We start from the raw sequence: 8,082 nt of genomic DNA, 5'->3' as shown, positions 1-8,082 counted from the left end.
TGAAGAGAATTTCTTTCTCTTTTCTCCCTCATTCCTGGAACTTGCAATTTTGGCTCTTCTTAAGGAATGTTTTCTTTAGAATGTGTTTCCATTACAAAGCTTTTATTTAAAACATTCAGGGTTTAGCCATCAGGTGCCTTTCAAGTTATAAACAGTAATGCTCTTTGGGGAATTTGAGAACTCCAGAATGTGGAAATATCTCATATAAATCAGAGGGGCTACTGTTGCAATGTGGAGAGATCAGCAGCATTGGGCTTAAGTTACTGGCTCTAATGGTTTACATTACAATTAAATGCTTTTCATCAACTGCTCCATATCTACCAGTTTACACTCTAGTTCATGGAGGAAAGAGAGGGGAAAATAAAATATTAAAAGTGGATGCCTCTGGGGAAAAGTACTAAGGTCAGGAAAGGATGGGGCAGGGATATTTATTTTCATTATAAGCCTTTCTCTATCATTTATTTTATAACCATGGGCATATATTACTGTTTCTTTTAAAATTTGTTTAAATTTTATCTGACTATATTAGCAACACATATTTGCTTATTTTGTCCATTGATATTGTTACCAAATTGTTGCAGGAAGGTGGACCCCTTCCAGGGCCTGAGAGTGGGCTCTCGTCTAACACTCGGAAATGAACTGTCCGAGGAGACACAGGTGCTGACAAAGCAAGAGACTTTATTGGGAAGGGGCACCCGGGTAGAGAGCAGGAGGGTAAGGGAACCCAGGAGAACTTCTATGACACATGGTCACCGTCTTGGAATTTATGGTAATGGAGTTAGTTTCCGGGTTGTCTCTGGCCGATCATTCTGACTCAGGGTCCTTCCTGGCTCTGCACACATCACTCAACCAAGATGGATTCTAGCGAGAAGGATTCTGGGAGGCTGGTAGGACATATGGACTGGTGTCTCCTCTCTCCTTTTCACCTTTCCCGCATTCTTCGAGTTGGTGGTAGCTTGTTAGTTACGTCTTCCTTACCAGGACCTTCTGTTGTAAGATAACTCATGTGAGTGGTAATTATTGGGCCTGGCCAAGGCGGGCAGTTTCGGTCAGTGGTTTCCCTAACAAAATTAGTCAACTGGACCTGCACTGGGGTCCTAGCTTGGGCAGAGACCCCCTGTCTCAGCCAGGTGGGTTTTTTTTCTGATTGGAGTCATGCAGCCAACAATGAAACTGATGCTGAGGCTGGAATAGCACAAGCTTTATTCAGTGGCCAAAGAATGGAGAAGCAAAGAACCTAGTTTGCAAAGCAGCTTCTCAACTCAATTTCTGTGGAGACATCAAATATACAGGAAGGTCGAGTTAAAAAGGAGGGAATTGGAAAGAGTGGGAGGAATATTCATGAGTTATCCCAGAATAGGGGTGTGGTTTGGACCTGGAACTGATGCAACTCTCCTTTTCAGTCCTTGTATGGGCTTCTCTGGTTGTGGCCATGGCAATCGTCAACTGTGATGGCTTTGGTGGATGTGTCATTTAGCATGGTAATGTATTACAATGAGTGTATAATAAGGCTCAAGGTCTACTGGAAGTCAAATCTTCCATCTTAGGCCTAGGTGGTTCTAACCTGTTCTCGTTTTTTCTCTTTGCAGCTTCCTCCGAAAACTTTAGTAAGAGTAATTAGTTTTTTATTCAAGGGAGGGGCAGGGTTATGATTCTGGGGCTACAGCCTTGGTAACAATATCATTTAACAAAATGTTGCAACTCTAATGATTATTTCCCCCACACCCAGTAGACCAGTGGCTTCCAAATGTTTTTAAAATAAACTCTATTGAGGCATAGTTTATGTACAATAAAGTGCACATACATTTCAATGAGTTTTGACAAATGTATACATTGGTGTAACCACCACCACAATCAAGATATACAACATTCATATCACCTGAAAAAAATTCCCTTGTGCCCTATTGCAGTCAATCCCCAACCCCTTTCCCTAGCCCCAGGCAACCACTCATCTGCTTTCCTGTCACCATAGACTAGTTTTGTTTTTACTAGTTTCATATAATAGAATCATGCAGCATGTACTCTTTTGCATCTGGCATCTTTTGCTCAGCAAAATTTTTTCACATTTGTCCATGTTATGTGCATGATAGTTTGTCCTTTTTATTGCTTAGTACTAGTCTGCTGTATGGATATACTGCTTTTGGTTTATCCATTCACGTGTTGCTGGAAATTAGGATTCCAGTTTAGGGCTATTAAGGATAAAGTCGGGACTTCCCTGGTGGCGCAGTGGTTAAAAATCCACCTGCCAACGCAGGGGACACGGTTTCCATCCCTGGTCTGGAAAGATCCCACATGCCGTGGAGCAACTAGGCCTATGCACCACAACTACTGAGCCTGCGTGCCAAAACTATTGAAGCTTGCACACCTAGAGCCCATGCTTCGCAACAAGAGAAGCCACCGCAATGAGAAGCCGGAGCAACTCAATGAAGAGTAGCCCCTGCTCGCCGCAACTAGAGAAAGCCCACGCGCAGCAACGAAGATCCAACGCAGCCAAAAATAATTAATTAAAAAAAAAAGAATAAAGTCATCGTGAGCATTTGTGTCCAAGTCTTTGTGTAGATATATGCTTTCATTACTCTTGGAATAAATCCCTAGGAGTGGATTGTGGGGGTGAAACTGGCAAACTGTTTTCTATAGTGGTTGTACATTTTATTTTACTTTAAAGGGTGGTTTTTAGTTTCTTTTTAATTAATTAAAAAAGACCCTGTGCGGCACACAGGGTCTTCGTTCAGGCATGCAGGATTTTTCGTTACGGTGCACGGTCTCTTCGTTGCGGCGCTTGGGCTTCTCTCTAGTTGTGGTGCACAGGTTTTCTCTTCTCTAGTTGTGGCGTATGGGCTCCAGAGTACATGGACTCTGTAGTTTGCAGAATGCAGGCTCTCTCGTTGAGGTGAGCGGGTTCAATAGTTGCGGCGCGCAGGCTTAGTTGCCCCGCATCATGTGGGATCTTAGTTCCCCGACCAAGAATCAAACCTGTGTTCCCTGCCTTGGAAGGTGGATTCTTTACCACTGGACCACCAGGGAAGTCCCGCCTGCTTGGATTTTGACTGTGATTGTAATGAATCTATACATCAATTTGGGGATAATTTACATCTTAACAATACTGAGCTTTCCATGGTATATTTCCCATTTATTTACATCTTCTTTAGTTTCTTTCAGAAATATTTTGTAGTTTTCAATACACAAGTCTTGCATGTATTTTATTGAGCATATCCTTAAGGATGTCATGTTTTTGGACATTATTGTAAATGATATTTTTTAAAATTTCAGTTACTGATTGACCATTGCTAGTATTTTTTGTATACTCACATTTTTTTTATATTGGCAGTATACCCTGTAACATTGCTAAATTCACTTATGGGTTCTAGTAGCTTTTTGTAGATTCCTTAGGATTTTATATGCACATGATCACGTCATGTAAAAATACAATTTTACTTTTAAAACTTCTAATCTATATGCTTTTTCTTTATTTTTTCTGGCTTTATTCCACTAGTTAGTACCTACAGTGCAATTTCGAATTGAAGTAGTGAGAGTAATTATCCTTTCTTGTTCTCTGTTATATGGGGGAAACATTCAGACTTTCACCATTATAAGTGTGATGTTAGTAATAGTTTTTTCCCCCAATTTAAAAAAGTGTGGGGGCTTCCCTGGTGGCGCAGTGGTTGAGAGTCCGCCTGCCAATGCAGGGGACACGGGTTCGTGCCCCAGTCCGGGAAGATCCCACGTGCCGCGGAGCGGCTGGGCCCGTGAGCCATGGCTGCTGAGCCTGCACGTCCGGAGCCTGTGCTCCGCAACGGGAGAGGCCACAGCAGTGAGAGGCCCGCGTACAGAAAAAAAAAAAAAAAAAATTAACATCTCATTCATTTTTAAATGTGCTGTTCACTGGTATTTTTAAAAATAAATTTATTTATTTACATTTTATTTTTGGCTGCATTGGGTCTTTGTTGCAGCGAGCGGGGGCTACGCTTCGTTGCAGTGCATGGGCTTCTCATTGCAGTGGCTTCTCTTGTTGCAGATCACGTACACTAGGCACGTAGGCTTCAGTAGTTGTGGCGCACGGGCTCTAGAGCGCAGGCTCAGTAGTTGTGGCGTACGGGCTTAGTTGGTCCGCGGCATGTGGGATCTTCCCAGACCAGGTCTCGAACCCATGTCCCCTGCATTGGCAGGCAGATTCTTAACCACTGCGCCACCAGGGAAGTCCTGTTCACTGGTATGAAGTACCTTCATATTGCTGTGCAACCATCAATCTCCAGAATTCTTTCAACTTGCAAAATTGAAACTCTACAAACAATAACTCTCCACTTCTTCTTTCTCCCAGCCCGAGCGACCACCATTCTACTTTCTGTCTCTATAATTTTGATTACTCTAGATACCTCATATTTATTTTTTGTGACTGGCTATTTCATTAACCATAATGTACTCAAGTTTCATCCACGTCATAGCATATTGCAGAATTTCCTCCCTTTTTAAGGCTGAATAACATTCCATTGTATGCATATACCACATTTTGCTTATCCATTCATCTGTTGATGGACACTTGGGTTGCTTCCACCTTTTGGCTATTGTTAATAATACTGTTATGAACATGGGAAACAAATATCTCTTCAACACTCTGTTTTCAGTTCGTTTGGGTATATATCCAGAAGTGGAACTGCTGGATAATATGGTAATTGTTTTCAATTTTTTGAGGAACACCATGCTGTTTTCCATAGTAGGTGCACCATTTTACATTCCCACCAACAGTGTACAAGTGTTTCAATTTGTCCACAACCTTTCAAACATGTATTTTCTGTTTTTTGATAGTAGCCATCCTAATGGGTGTGAGGTGGTATCTCGTTGTAGTTTTGATTTGCATTTCTCTAATGATTAGTGATGTTGAGCATCTTTTCATTTGCTGATTGGCCATTTGTATATTTTCTTTGGAGAAATGTCTATTCAAGTCTGTTGTTTGTTTTTGAATCAGGTTGTTTGGTTTTTTGTTGCTGAATTTTAGGAGTTCTCTATATATTCTGGCTTTGAATCCCTTATCAAATACATGATTTGCAAACATATTCTCCCATTCTGTGGGTTGTCTTTTTATGCTTTTTTTTTTTTTTTTTTGGCTGAGCAGCATGTGAGATCTTAGTTCCCCAACCATGACTCTCGAACACGTTTGCCCTGCAGTCCTGTAGTGGAAGTGTGGAGTCCTAACCACTGGACCACCAGGGAATTCCCTTTACTCTTTTATTTTTTTTTTTTAATTTTTATTATTTTTGCGGTATGTGGGCCTGTCACTGTTGTGGCCTCTCCCGTTGCGGAGCACAGGCTCCGGACGCGCAGGCTCAGCGGCCATGGCTCACGGGCCCAGCCGCTCCGCGGCATGTGGGATCTTCCCGGACCGGGGCACGAACCCGTATCCCCTGCATCAGCAGGCGGACTCTCAACCACTGCGCCACCAGGGAAGCCCCCTTTACTCTTTTAATATTGTCTTTTTGTGCACAAATTTTTACAATTTTCACAAAATCCAGTTTGTCTATTTTTTCTTTTTTTGCCCGTGACTTTGGTGTCAGTAGTAGGTTTTTTAAAAAAGAACTTTATTAAGCAGAGTAAGTCCCCTGCTAATCCTAGTTTGCTGACAGTTTTTTTTTTTGTTTTTGTTTTACCATGAATGGATGTAAAATTTTGTCCAAAAAATTTTTTCAGTAGCTACTGAGATAATCACATGGTCTTTCTCCTTTATTCTGTTAATTTGATGTATTACATTTTCACATTAAACCACACTTGCATTCCTGGGATAAACTCCATTTGGTCATGATGTATTATTATTTTTATATATTTCTGGATTATATTGCCAACATTTTGTTACTGTTGCAACTTTAGTGTCTATGTTCATAAGATATATTTATCTGTAGTTTTCTTTTCTTGCAATTTTGTTGTCTGCTTTTGGTATATGGTAATGCTGGCCTCATAAAATGAGTTGGGAAGTGACCCTTCCTTTTTTTTTCCTGGAAGGATTAGTATTATTGCTTCCTTAGATAGAAACCAGAAAAGCTATCTGGGAACAAAGTTTGTCTTAGGGAAGGTTTTAAATTATGAATTCAGTGCATTTAGTTGATTTTGGACTATTCAGGTTTTCTATTTCTTCTTGAATCAGTTTTGGTATTTTGTGTTTTTCAATGAATTTGTCCACTACAACTAAGTTTTTCAATTTGTGGGCATAGAATTGTTCACAGTAGTCCCTTGTTATCCTTTTTTTTTTTTTTTAATATTATTATATATTTTTGGCTGTGTTGGGTCTTTGTTGCTGCGCGTGGGCTTTCTCTAGTTGCGGTGGGTGGGGGCTACTCTTCATTGCGGTGCTCAGGCTTCTCATTGTGGTGGCTTCTCTTGTTGCGGAACACAGGCTCTAGGTGCACCGGGTTCAGTAGTTGTGACACAAGGGCTCAGTAGCTGTGGCTCGCAGGCTCTAGAGCACAGGCTCAGTAGTTGTGGCACACGGGCTTAGCTGCTCCATGGCATGTGGGATCCTCCCGAACCAGGGCTCGAACCCGTGTCCCTTGCATTGGCAGGTGGATTCTTATCCACTGCGCCACCAGGGAAGTCCCTATCCTTTTAATATATATATACAGGATCTGTAATAATAATCTTTCATTTCTGATATTGGTAATTTGTGCCTTTTTAAAAAAAATCTTGGTCAGTATGGGTAAAAGTTTAACAATTTTACTGATCTTACAGGTTTTGGTTTTATTGATTTTTTTCTCTCCACTTTTTTTTTTTTTTTTTTTTTGCGGTACGCGGGCCTCTCACTGTTGTGGCCTCTCCCGTTGCGGAGCACAGCGGCCATGGCTCACGGGCCCAGCCGCTCCACAGCATGTGGGATCTTCCCGGACCGGGGCACGAACCCGTGTCCCCTGCATCGGCAGGCGGACTCTCAACCACTGTGCCACCAGGGAAGCCCTCTCCACTTTTAATTTTATTGATTTCTATTCTCTTTTTTTAAATTTTATTTATTTATGGCTGTATTGGGTCTTCATTTCTGTGCAAGGGCTTTCTCTAGTTGCGGCAAGTGGGGGCCACTCTTCCTCGCGGTGCGCGGGCCTCTCACTATCGCGGCCTCTCTTGTTGCGGAGCACAGGCTCCAGACGCGCAGGCTCAGTAATCGTGGCTCACGGGCCTAGTTGCTCTGCGGCATGTGGGATCTTCCCAGACCAGGGCTCGAACCCATGTCCCCTGCATTGGCAGGCAGATTCTCAACCACTGCACTACCAGGGAAGCCCGTTGATTTCTATTCTTATCATTATTTGTTTCATCCTACTTAGCCCAAGTTTAATTTATTCTTCCTTTTCTAGCTTAAGATGGAAGCTGAGATCACTGGTTTTAGACCTTTCTTGTTTTATTGTGTAAGTATTTAAAGATATAAGTTTCCTTCTATGCTTATCTTGAGCTGCTTTTTACTGCAACCAATAGTAAAAGTACACATACTCTAGCATACAACAGAGAAAAAAAAGTTTCACAAAATGATACTTTTCTTTACTATGTATAACACACTCTGATATTCTCTATACTATTCCATTGTTTAAGAAATGCTGTTCATGACTGACTAAATTGAAGCATAGTTTCGACATTTTTTTTGACATTTTTTATTTGCAATATATATATTAAGATTGGGTTGCTAATTATACCCTGATTACAACTTGACAGCTTTTCATGTTTAAGGAGATCTACTAAATTATAGAGTTACAGGCTCAACTCCTGTTGAGTATGTGGAATAGAATGTATTAAGTTTTGTCTTAGGGTAAACCTAGCAATTTAGCTAAGATTCTTTCTCATTTCGTATAACAATAAATATCATTTTCTCTGACATCCCTGATGAGAGTTCCAAGACATTTCAAAGATGTCTTTCATCATGAGTATATAGACTTTGGTTTTATTTTAGGGTTTATATGATTAAAATATTTTACCCATAATAATGTCCTTACTTAGAGATCAGGGACATTTATCAGAATTCAAATATTCCCAGTATGTATGTTTTCATTAATCTTCATGGTATCTAATGCAGGTAAGTTACAAAAAATGACAGGAAACCTTTCAGGTTTATGGATA

The sequence above is a fragment of the Delphinapterus leucas genome, chromosome 2, assembly GCF_059928025.1.
Source record: "Delphinapterus leucas isolate spDelLeu-1000000601 "Yukka" chromosome 2, BTC_Dleu_Yukka2, whole genome shotgun sequence".
NCBI lineage: Eukaryota > Metazoa > Chordata > Mammalia > Artiodactyla > Monodontidae > Delphinapterus > Delphinapterus leucas.
This window is presented reverse-complemented; position numbering follows the sequence as displayed.